Here is a 12,219-nt window from a genome sequence, read left to right as displayed (position 1 = left end):
AAAAGATGCCACAGACTCCCCTATTTAGGAGAAACCACTGTTTTTCCTCATGGAACCCCAAGAGTTGTAAGTAGATAGATTCCTCTCAGGTCTAAAACTCTGCTCTCTTTTCTATTTTCCCTGACCTCTTTGGCTTTTGAGGGCATCAAAGATTACTTTGCACGGTAAAAATGCTGGACCTTGTGTGCGTGATGGCTGCTGGGTCACTGGTAAGAGTTAAGATTTCAGAGGTGACAGCGCTTGCAATAAATGATTATTACTTCAGAAAGCTACTCATTTCTTTGCATGTTTAGATAAGAAAGACACAGTTTAAATAATTAGAAAAATGCCTTTGTAGCAAAGTACACTGTGGAAGTGTTGCACAGTATGGTTCCCTTGGCATTTTCCTCTTCCCAGGGACCTGGGATTCAGCGAAATTCTTGATTTATAAAGGTCTAGATGCTGTCCCTTCCAACTGGGTCTTTTTTTATGTATTTAAATTATTAGGATCTAAAAGTTGCAAGACTTTGGTGGTCCTCTTCCTTAATGGGCTCTGTCTTGAGCTCAGTGGTCCAGTTGGAAAACAGAGACCAAATTAAAAGCTGCCTTTCTAAATAAAATTGGTCTCCTTATAAAATCCTATGGTAAATTTCTGTCATTTTTGTGTTACCTTGGCATCTATTTTTAATATTCCTTGAACACACACAAATTCGTTCCTGTAAAAGCTTTAGTTCTCTTTCTCTCCATGCTTTGAGATGTAAATTTGCTACCAATTTTCTCTAAAACTCAATAAAGGCTTCCTTAAATGTTAACCATTTCCATTTACAAAGGCACAAATTTAATCCAACTATCTTTTTTAAACAGTTAATTTTATCGGTCCCATGCTGAAAGTTTTAAAATCAAAACTCTAAAGTCTTTCTGCCTCCCTCTATCTTTATGTGCACATGTGTATGTTATATGCTGCATCACATATATGTATATGTCCATACATATGATTATATGTTGTTTACACACAGTATCAAATTAATGTAAAAATAAGTAAGTACTCATAAATTAAGTAAATAATCCCAAATGCTTTTCAATACATGTGATTTTTCGTAATATTTGGTAAATAAAGATAGTTTTAAAATTATTGGTAAAATGAAGTAGAAATGTCTTCAGATTTAATTTAGACATTTGTGCCTGGGTCTGTTGGCAGACACGTTTGTATTGTATTTACTAGATGTTTTAGGGTCATCATATGGTTGCTTCTGTATATATACATTTTCTTAGTTTTTCTGTGACCTTATGTCTTTAGATTTGAGCCTTTAGATTCTGAGTTCTAGATCAGCGACCATAGCAAGAACTAGGGACAAAACTCATCCCATCCCAAGGCTGTGGCTTTTGGCCATGCTGGAAGAGATTAGATTCTCCAGGTATAATCTTCATAGCTTTGCTGTTTATCTTGGGCTTTACATCTGGTAACTAGTTAGAATTGCTTACTTCCTGTTTTTTTTTCTCCTGAAAATAATGCTGTATTAGTCTGTTCTCACATTGCTACTAAGAAATACCTGAGACGGGGTAATTTATAAAGAAAAGAGGTTGAATTGGCTCATGGTTTGGCATGACTCTCACATTTGCTCAGCTTTTGAGGAGGCCTCAGGAAACTTACAATCATGGTGGAAGGCCAAGGCAGAACAAGGCATCTCACAGGTGAGAGCAGGAGGAAGACAGCAAGGAATATACACTGTTAACCAGATCACATGAGAACTCACTGTCACTATGAAAGCACCAAGGGGAATGGTGTTAAACCACAAGAAACCATCCCCATAATCCAATCACCTTCAACCAGGCTCCACCTACAACTTTTGAGATTACAACTTGACATGAGATTTGAGTGGGAACATAAATCCAAAACATATCATTCTTTCCCTGGTTTCTCTCAAATCTCATGTCTTTCTCACATTTCAAAATGTAACAGTGGCTTCCCAACAGTCCATTACCTCATTCCAGCATTACCAGAAAATTCCAAAGTCCCAAGTCTCTTCTAAGACAACATAAGTCCCTTTTGCCCATGAGCCTGTAAAATCAGAAATGAAACAAGTTATTTACTTCCAAGATACAATAGGGGGATAGGCATTGGGTAAATACTCCAATTCCAAAAGGTAGAAATAGGCCCAAAGAAATAAGATACAGGCCGCATGCAAGTCTGACACCCAGCAGCACAGTCTTTAAAACTAAAGCTCCAAAATAATCTCCTTTGACCCCATATCTCACACTTAGGGCACACTGATGCAAGGGGTAGACTCCCAAGGCCCTGAGAAGCTCTACTCCTGTGACTTTGCAGGGCTCAACCCCCATGGCTACTCTCATGGGCCGGCATTGAGTGCCTATGGCTTTTCCAGGTGCAGTGTGCAAGCTGCCAGTGGCTCTTCCATTCCGGGGTCTTGAGGATGGTGGGCATCTTCTCCCAGCTCCACTAGGCAGTGGCCCAGTGAAAACTATGTGTGGAGACACTTACTCCACATTTTGCTTCTATACTGCCCTAGTAGAGGTTCTTCATGAGGGCACTGCCCTTGTAGCAGGCTTCTGCCTGGACATTCAGGCTTTTCTATATATCCTCTGAAATGTAGGCTCCCAAGCCTAAACTGTTGCACCCTGTGCACCTGCAGGCTTACCACCACATGGAAGCTGCCAAGCTTTATGACATGTACCTTCTGAAGCAGCAGGCTGAGCTGTACCTTGACCCTTTTGAGCCATGACTAGAGCAGTTGGGATGGAGTGAACAGTGTCCTGAGGCTGCACAGGGCAGCAAAGCCCTGGGCCTGGCCCAAAATATATTCTGTCCTCCTAGGCCTCTGGTCCTGTGATGGGAAGGGCTGCTGCAAAGGTCTCTGAAATGCCTTTAAGGCCTTCTCCTTATTGTTTTGGCTATTAGCAATTCGCTCCCCTTTACTTATGCAAATTTCTGCAGCCTGCTTGAATTCCTCCCCTGAACATGGGCTTTTCTTTTCTACCACATGCTTTCCTACACACTTTCAGAAAACTGGATCTCATGAGAACTCACTATCATAATGACAGCACCAAGGAGGATGGTGTTAAACCATGAGAAACACTGGTTTATTTGCCAATGTCTGAGGTAGGCAGGTGAGGACAGCGTTTGTGCTGTTGTGGAAATGTGTTCTGAACAGGGACCTTGAAGTGAGGTAGAGGAGGTGGCCAGGGGAGGGAACACTCAGGACCCAAGATGGCTGCTGCTGCCCAGGATGTCCCCGCCTCTTACGGATGTTACCCAGGTTGTAGCAGGGAGAGGCTTCCTTTAAGTAGAGAGTAAACGGACTAAGAAAGCGATAGATGGCTCCATGTGCCAAGAATGTTCTTTTCCTTTTCTCTCCCTTTTCTCCCTCTCCTTTTCTTTTCATGATATCAAATGCCAGAGAGGCGTGCAGAGCACATGGGGGGTCTTCCTTGCGTTGCTGCTACCCAAGCCTGCCTGGGTTATAAGTTCCCCCGGAGCACCCCTTTGCCCCCACCCGTGGCATCGTCGGCCTCTCTTGGGCCCAAGCCTGCCCCCTGCTTCCTCAGAGTGGGTCTCAGACCAGGCAGGGGTTTCCCAGGAGTCCCTGGGAAGGTTTGTTTTCTGCAGTGTCATGGTGACATAAATGGTTGCTTTCCTTATCATTTTTCAATATTTAGTGGCCACTGATTACTGCCTTAGAAACACGGAGCAATTGAGGTTTTCCTGCTCCTTTCCAATTCCAGTTCAATGTAATTTTCCTGCTGTGACTCCTGTCCCTCTCTGATGTCCTCTCCCCTATTCAGGCTTCAACAGAAGCCTTCTGTCCCCTCTCAAAGCCCCGTCTTCCCCAGGAGACACCAGCCAGTCTCTGTGCTTCCTCCTCCCACCCTCTCCCAGGGAGTCCTCCCCTCACCTGTGAGCAGGAGCCCCTTCCAGGGGGGTGCATCCTCTGCAGGGATGGGCTGAGGCAGGGCCTCATGGTCTCTGCTGCCTGCTTCTCTTCTGTGGAGAGGAGCTTGGCTCCAGCATGGTCAGGGCTACTGTGACTGCCAGTTCTGCTGTCTTTCCTCCCTCTGTGCTGAGCCTTCTCTCAGGGCAGGAGCACTTCGTAGGGCCAGGGGCAAGGGTGGGGCTCTGGCCAGGAAGCCTCTCTGTCCCCTCCCCTCTCAGTCCTGCCTTCTGGTTCCTGCTTCCCCTTCCCTTCTGTGTGTGTTTGGTCCTTAGGACCTGCTGAGGCCATTTGCCTTCTTTAGATATGGCTCTCCTTCCACACTTGTCCACACACACACACATACACACACAGAGAGACACACAGAGATGCACACACACATACACAGAGACATGACACAAACACAGACACACATACACACAGGCACACATATATACAGACATACAGGCAAACACATATACACGTATATACAGACATACAAGCAAACACACACATATACGGACACAAACACATATATACTCAGACTCATTGAAACTGAGACACATGTACACATACAGATACACAGAGCTGTCACAGGACAAACTAGCACAGATAAAGACTTCAAGTGGCTTTATTTGCCATCCTAAAATTGGGCGAGACTTCATCCCATGAGACAGAATACTTGGGTCAAGGAGCTGAGCAGAAGCGCGGGTTTAATAGAAAGGGGAGGGCTGCGGAAAGCAAACACAAAAAAAACAGAGGGCCACTCAGGGAAGGCTCATGGAACAAGGGAGAAATCTCTGATCGGGGAGAATCAGGTTCCTGTTTTGGGAACGGTGAGAGCAGAGGGGAGGTCATCGTCATGCGATTGAAACTGGCCTGTTCGTGAAATCGGCTATTATCTTTCGAAGGTCAGGTAGCAACTCAGTTTTTCTTTGGTGACTGTGACATTGGGGAAGGACTGCATTGTGCTGTTGATATGGTCTGTTGGGGCCTGAAGCAGGAGCTCAGCCACTACCGTGGCCTCCTCTGACTGCTGTTTAGCAAAGCTCTCAGGCGGGGCTGATGGCGCTGTCCTGGGGAGGCCCTTTCAGTAGCAAGGCTGGTGCAACCCTGTCCCCTGGGAGGATGACCCACCCTCCCCAGGGCTGACCTCTGATATGTCCTGGCCTCAGGTCTGTCAGCTCCACACACAGAGCCCTGGGAATCCAAACCTGGGGAATTCTTTTCTTTGTGATTCAGAAACCCAGCTGGCCGGGTCTCCCCATGCTCTTTAGTGCTTGGGAAGGTGGGATGATGCCCAGCAGGAAGGTGACAGAGGTGGCTCTGGGGGATAGAAAGGAGCTCACTCTGTCCTGATTTTGTGTGGCCCCATCAGCTTGACTATCGTGCTGTCTCCATGTCCCTCCTCCTCCTCCTCTCGGATGCTCTTTTGGTTCTGTGTGTTTTCCTTCTGTCTCTGTGTCCCTGTGGGGGTCTCAGGACCAGGACGAGGGTGAGGTAAGTGAGGTGTCTCTGCTGCAAAATCTAAGGAGACACCCAAATCTGGGGTTGCACAAGTGACCCCTTAATTTTTGGTCCTAGGCCTTTTCTCTCTCCCCCCACTCTCTCTCTTTTCTGGATTACAACACCATTGATTTTTAATCAAGAATCCACAAGCCTGGGTCCTCTCTTGTCTCACCCTAGTCCTTCCCTACATCTCTCTATGGCTCACCTTCTACTTCTCTGGCTCTGGCTCTTTGAGTTCTCCCTCTCTCCATGCCTCTCCTCTCCCTCCATCTCTCTGTGTTAGTGTCTCTGTCCCCTTTGCTCTCTGTCTCTCTCTGTATCTCCCCTCTCCACCCCCGTATTTCTCTGACTGTCTCTCTCTGGGTCTTTATCATTTTCTCTTTCTCTCTCCATCCCTGCCCCAACTCTCTCTGTGTGTTTCTCAGTCTCTCTGTTTTCCCCTAAGCCAGGGGCTTCATGTTGTCCATCTGTATTGAGGTCTTGGGTGGCCAGCAGGGTTCTATGCTTAGTAGGGGCTTCCTCTCAGTGCTTTCCATATGCTGTCCAGACTGGGGGTGCTGCAGCTAGAAAGGGAAGAAGGTTTCCATATTTCCTGAGACTACAGTCACATCCTCTCACCAATGCACTCACCTGCTGACTAACCAGTGTACTTCTGGGAATTGCAAATGCGTGAAATGGCACCCATTCTAGACTAGTCACAGCAGTGTTGGCGACAGCCACAGACCGGGAACGACCCTGACATTTATCCGTAGGGAACTGGGTCACGAGCCATGATCCACATCATGGGTACTGTGCAGCTGTGGCAAAGAATGAGGTGTCCTTCTGTCTGTGCACCAGGAAAGGTTTCCAAGATACACAGCACAGCGAGAAAAACAAGAAGCAGAACAATGCACGGTGTGCTACCTCTTGCATTACAAAGGAGGAAATGTAAAATTAATTTACAAATGGCCAATAAGCACATGAAAAGATGCACAACATCACTAATCATTAGGAAAATACAAATCACAGCTACAGTGAGATACCACCTTACATCCGTTACGATGGTTGTTCTCAAAAAAAAAAAAAAAAGAAAGAAGAACGGAAACGAACAAGTGTTGGCGAGGAGGAATCGGAACGCTTGTGTAGTGTTCGTGGGTATGTAATATGGCGCAACCACTGTGGTCGTTTCTCAAAAAATTAATCATAGACTTACCACAAGATGCAGCAATTCGGCTTCTGGTGTATTCCGAAAAGAACAGAAAGCAGGGGCCCCAGCAGATATTTGCATGTCTTTGTTCATAGCAGCGTTATTCACAATAGCTAAAAGTTGGAAACAAGCCCAGTGTCCATCCATCCGTGAATGAATAAACAAAACGTGGTCTATACATACAAACGAATGGATTCAGCCATAACAAGAAGGGTGGCTCTGATGGTGCTTCAACATGAATGAGCCTTGAGGTCTTTCTGCTAAGTGAAATAATCAGACTCAGAAAGACAAATATTGCATGATTCCACTTATCAGAAGTGCCTAACATCATGAAATGCATAGACAGGAAATGAAAAGGTGGTTGTCAGTGGCTGGAGGGAGGGGGAAAGTGGAGTTGGTGTTTAATGGGTACAGAATTCCAGTTGGGGAATATGAAAAAGTTCTGGGTGGGGATGGACAGTGGTGGTGGTTGAACAACAACCTAAATGTACTTCCTGCCCCTGGATGTACACTTAAAAGTGGTTAAAATGGGCTGGGCAAGGTGGCTCACATCTAATCCCAGCACTTCGGGAGGTCGAGGCGGGCTGATCATGAGGTCAGGAGATCAAGACCATCCTGGCTAACATGACAAAATCCCCTCTGTATCTCTACTAAAAATACAAAAAATTAGCCGGGCGTGGTGCCATGCACCTGTAGTCCCAGCTATTCGGGAGGCTGAAGCAGGAGAATCGGTTGAACCTGGGAGGTGAATGTTGCAGTGAGCCGAGATCGTGCCATTGCATTCTAGCCTGGGTGACAGAACGAGACCCCTTCTCAAAAAAAAAGAAGAAAAGAAAAGAAAAGAGTGGTTAAAATGGTGAATTCTATGTTATATATACTTTACCATAATTTACAATAATTCCTATTGTTTTGCATAAAACAGCTGTAGAAAGCTTTGCAGGTCATGAACAGCACAGCTGGCCACTGGGGCTGGCGTGGGGCTAGGACCCGGGTGCATAGGGAACAGGGATGAGACACAGGCTCTTCATGCCTGCACACACATACGGATACACACGGATGCAAATTTCGGAGCCATCTAAATACAACACCTATTCAAACAATTACACAGAGAAAGGAAATGTAATGGAGCTGAAGGATGAGGGCGGGGGCGGCTCAGGAGGACTGTGGAGGCCACATCACCCAACCTTCGAGGCCTCTCTTAGCAGCTGGAGCGCATCCCGGGGACTTGGCAGCTCTGGAAAGAGGAGCAGGAGAGGGGGCCATGGCTGGAGGAGGCCTGAAAAAGATCATCTCTGCCACAGAGAAGAAACTGGCTGGGATGCTGGTGGCCCCCGAGGAGACAGGGAGACCCGGGGAGACAACTGTACTCATTCAAGGAGGAATGGGTGCTGGTGCAAACTTAGGTGCAGGCCACAGGGTGCAGAAGACAGGACACAGCAGAGAGAGATGTAGGACATGGAAGGGACAGAAAGGAGTGATCACCGGACGTAAAGGGACAAGGAAGTGGAAGCATGAGAACATCTGCTGGGCATCCGGCTGAGGGGTCGGGTGCCCAGGGTGCCTTCCCTGAGGGAGAACCCAGGACAGGAGCAGATTCAGAGAAAACCGCCCAGCTCACTCCAGCAAGAAGCAGAAAAGCAACTGGTTAAAGGACAGGGTAGGAAGGTCACCAAGCTCCCAGGGCCCTCATGAAGCCGGCTTGGAGGCCACAGGGCCCAGGGCAAGGACCAAACCACAGGCACAGGACAGCTCCAGTCAAGATCTTCTGGCTACTGCAGGATGCAGAAACCACACCCTGCACCCTGCACTGCTGAGGCTGGCCCTGGAGTCCAGAAGCTTCTGCACCAGAAGCTTCTGTCCCCCATCCCCACTCAAAAAATTAAAACAAAAACAAAAAGCAAATCGGTGCCATGCACCCTCCGCTTCCCGGTGCTGTTCGGGATCCTGAGTCTTTCACGGGAGCACCTGATGGGGAAAGGCTGGACCCGTGTCGGTGTCCCTCCTGCAAGGAGTGCTGGGAAAATGAACTTTCCAGCTTCCTCCTTGGGAAGGCAGAACATTCCCCATGTGTACCGGTGGCATTTGAAAACTGCAGAGCAGCCAGAGAACATGCACCGTGTTCCACCAGGAGAGTTCCCGGCGGGATGTCCCGGTGCAGACGCCCATCCCAAGGTGGGTGTTTGAGCTGAGGAACTGAGAAGCTGGTTTCTGCCTAGAGTTAGAGATCTTAGAGGCATGAGCACACGGAAGGGAGGGAAGGTACGATGCCTCAAGGGTGGGAGATCAGATGAACCGGGAGAGGCAGGGCCCGGGAGGAACCCCGGGGAGCAGCCTCCTTTAAAGCCTGGGGGAAGTAGCTTCAGAGAAGGTGGGGTAGCTTGGGTAGGGGGTGCTGGAAAAATATAATTAAGAAACAAATTTCTTCTCAGCCCAGAAACCCCCCTCACATCCGTAGAAGTAAAAGAAACCTGTCTTATGATTGAGTAAGCATTAAGCCAAAATGTGATGCAATCTGCTAAGAGATGACAAAGACAGAAAGAAATCCCACCTTTGTATCCAGCCAAGCAGATGCAACCCGTTACACACATGGTCTCCAGATAGACAGTGACTAGTTCCCAGTTGAGAGGACTCAACGGCACCGTTTGTCACACATGGTTCATCCTAAATTCACCCAGTAACTGGGCTGATTCTCTGTGTGGTTAATTGGCTTTATCCACAGGAAAAACAAACCTCTCTTATCTATGACAGCAGGTAGTTTTGCAACTGGGAGTGAGATGCCCCCAGAACTGAGGTTCCTTCCTTCTCACAGAAACTGGGAGACAGGGGCGCTTTGTGCCCGGATGCCTGCCTTTCAAAGACAGGGCTCCTATGGCCTTGAGGAGGACAGTTCTGGTTGAGAGGCAGGCAAGATGCTTATGTATGCTTTAGAAAGCTTTGCATACATCTTCAAGGGACAGAGAAAGAATTTTCACTTACACCTCTTCTAAAAAATAAATGCTCCCAAAGTCCAGCCTAGGCAACTAGCAAGATCCTATCTCCACACACACAATAATAATAATAAATTTGCTGGGCATAGTGGGGTGTGCGTGTAGTCCCAGCTACTCAGGAGGCTAAGGAGGGAGGATCACCTCAGCCCAGGAGGTTAAGACTGCAGTAAGCTTGGACGGTACCACTGCACTCCAGCCTGGGTGACAGAGGGAGACTCTGTCAATGAATGAATGAATGAATGAATGAATAGAAAATGCTCTGAGCGAAAAGAGGAGAGTCTCTTTATCTTTTTGCAACAGGCTAAACAAAATTTTTAAAAATGTATATTTACCTCACAGAGATTATTCCAGGAAAAGAAGTGGCCCTCAGTGTCAAAGGATGCAAAACTAACCTGTGAGTTCCTGGCAGGTTTAGCAATAAAGGAGGATGTTGCTGATCTCAGTACAAGCAATGTTAGAGAAAGGGGAAGATGGAAGTGGATATGGACGAGTGAGTGAAAGGCGACCAATGGAAGCAAAGAAACGTATATCCAGACCATTGAAGATGCTTGGCCAAGAAGAAAGAGGCGGTGGAGGGAATGGAAGCCCGAGGAAGTCATTTGTTGCAATAAGAGGCCTCAGAGCACGTGTAGGGTGCGGGGCAGAGCCCATGCAGAGGGGCTGTGGAAGGCTGGCGGGGTGCAGGTGGCCCCACCCTCCGTCACCCTGAGGACTATGTGGTCAGAGTTAAAGCTCAGTCTGTTTCTGTGATCAGGTAAGAGGTCAGCATCCGGAGAAGAGAGGCGGATCTTCAGATCCTGCAGACCTCCACCGCGCCCTCTGTCCCTCTCAACTGCTTTTTCTCCATCTCCATTGCCTGGCTCACATTCGTGTCACGTTTTCATTTCTCCCTACCCCTCTTTTCTCTTTTCTCCTCTCTTTTTCTTAACCCTTGTACCTCTGGAAGTCCCACTAATAGAATTTAAACAGCTTTTCAAGTTGGTTTGTTGTTCCCAGAATTGACTTTGGACCCGCCATGAATAATGTGGAAATCAAACGAGTATAAGCTGGTTCATGTCTCTGCAAATAAACAAATAAAACTACATTCCAATGCTTTCTTCTTCCAGAGTAGCCCACATTTGATTTTTTTTTTTTTTTTTTTTTTTTTTTTTGAGACGGAGTCTCGCTCTGTCGCCCAGGCTGGAGTGCAGTGGCGCGATCTCGGCTCACTGCAAGCTCCGCCTCCCGGGTTCACGCCATTCTCCTGTCTCAGCCTCTCCGAGTAGCTGGGACTACAGGCGCCCGCCACTACGCCCGGCTAATTTTTTTGTATTTTTAGTAGAGACGGGGTTTCACCGTGGTCTGGATCTCCTGACCTCGTGATCCGCCCGCCTCGGCCTCCCAAAGTGCTGGGATTACAAGCGTGAGCCACCGCGCCCGGCTGATTTTTTTTTTTTTAATTACTGTCACTTGCGATAGATTTTTAAATCTTGTAACCTGGTTACACAAATACCATGGGGCAAAAACCTTAATTCCTGTAAGAGGAAACCAGGCTTGACTAGCCTCATGCTGGCTTTGAAGAAGTAAAATCAGGGGTTGATAAATTTGCATAGGGTAAATATCAAAGGTTAAATATCAAAGGTCGAAAGTAAACAATAGACGGTAGAGGGAATACCCCAAATTATAAAACAACAAACTGTTTCAGCCACAATAGAATTATCGTAGAAATAAACCACGGTCCTTCCTGCTAAAATATTCCACTTAGAATTGTAAAATATTCTTCTCAATAACTCCTGGAAGAGCCTATTAGGAAATTAACGAGGCTGGGTGCGGTGGGTCACACCTCTAATTCCAACACTCTGGGAGGCCGAGACGGGCAGATCACTTGAGGTTAGGAGTTTGAGACCAGTCTGGCCAATATGGTGAAAACCTGTCTCTACTAAAAATACAAAAATTACCCAGGCTTGGTGGCAGGTGCCCATAATCCCAGCTACTCGGGAAGCTGAGGCAGGAGAATCGCTTGAACCTGGGAGGCGGAGGTTGCAGTGACCCAAGATGGCGCCACTGCACTCCAGCCTGGATGACAGAGTGAGACTCCATCTCAAAAAAAATAAAATAAAATAAATTAACGAATGTAAGAGCATCTGCGTTCCAAATCCAGTGTATTATCTTATGCAGGCTTTCACAAGCTCCAAAAGATTCACCGTGAGGAACTGGAAGTTCTAGAGAAAGACCATGCCTCCTCCTGCAGGTAACTCTTCATTCAGGAAGCAGCTCTTGGCTTATCCCTGGGCTTAGTGGAATTCGAATACCTGACCATAGGACACCAAGGGCTTTGGGACCTGAATGGCGCATCATGTCCTGGTGACGTCTGAGTTACCTGGGGCATGCACAGCAGCCTCCAGCATCCCAGGGAGAGCGGTGCATGGGGTCAGGCTCAAGCAGGTCCCAGGGCACCAGTGACCCAGTGGGTGACTCAGACTCCCATGGCACCTGCTCCTTCTGTTTCTCCCTCCACCATATATATGAGCTCATGGGAAACGCTTACAGAGGAGGAAAGTGCATGGACTTCCAGCTTCTAGAACTGTGATACAATAAACTCCTGTTGCTTATCTACTCTTCTGCAGTATTTTGTCATGGCAACCCTAGCAAA

The 12,219-nt window shown here is 47.4% G+C and overlaps 1 long non-coding RNA gene across 1 annotated transcript; it reads left to right on the top strand.

The window, feature by feature from the left end:
- The first annotated feature begins 6,866 nt into the window (after window positions 1-6,866).
- On the top strand, window positions 6,867-12,181 carry LOC116480599 (uncharacterized). The gene is made up of 4 exons (XR_004251333.2): window positions 6,867-6,917; window positions 7,803-8,772; window positions 9,927-10,341; window positions 11,745-12,181. It is a non-coding gene; the product is annotated as an uncharacterized LOC116480599 (long non-coding RNA).
- Window positions 12,182-12,219: the final 38 nt, after the last annotated feature.

The sequence above is a fragment of the Hylobates moloch genome, unplaced genomic scaffold (assembly GCF_009828535.3).
Source record: "Hylobates moloch isolate HMO894 unplaced genomic scaffold, HMol_V3 SCAFFOLD_13, whole genome shotgun sequence".
NCBI classification, from domain to species: domain Eukaryota; kingdom Metazoa; phylum Chordata; class Mammalia; order Primates; family Hylobatidae; genus Hylobates; species Hylobates moloch.
This window is presented reverse-complemented; position numbering and strand designations above follow the sequence as displayed.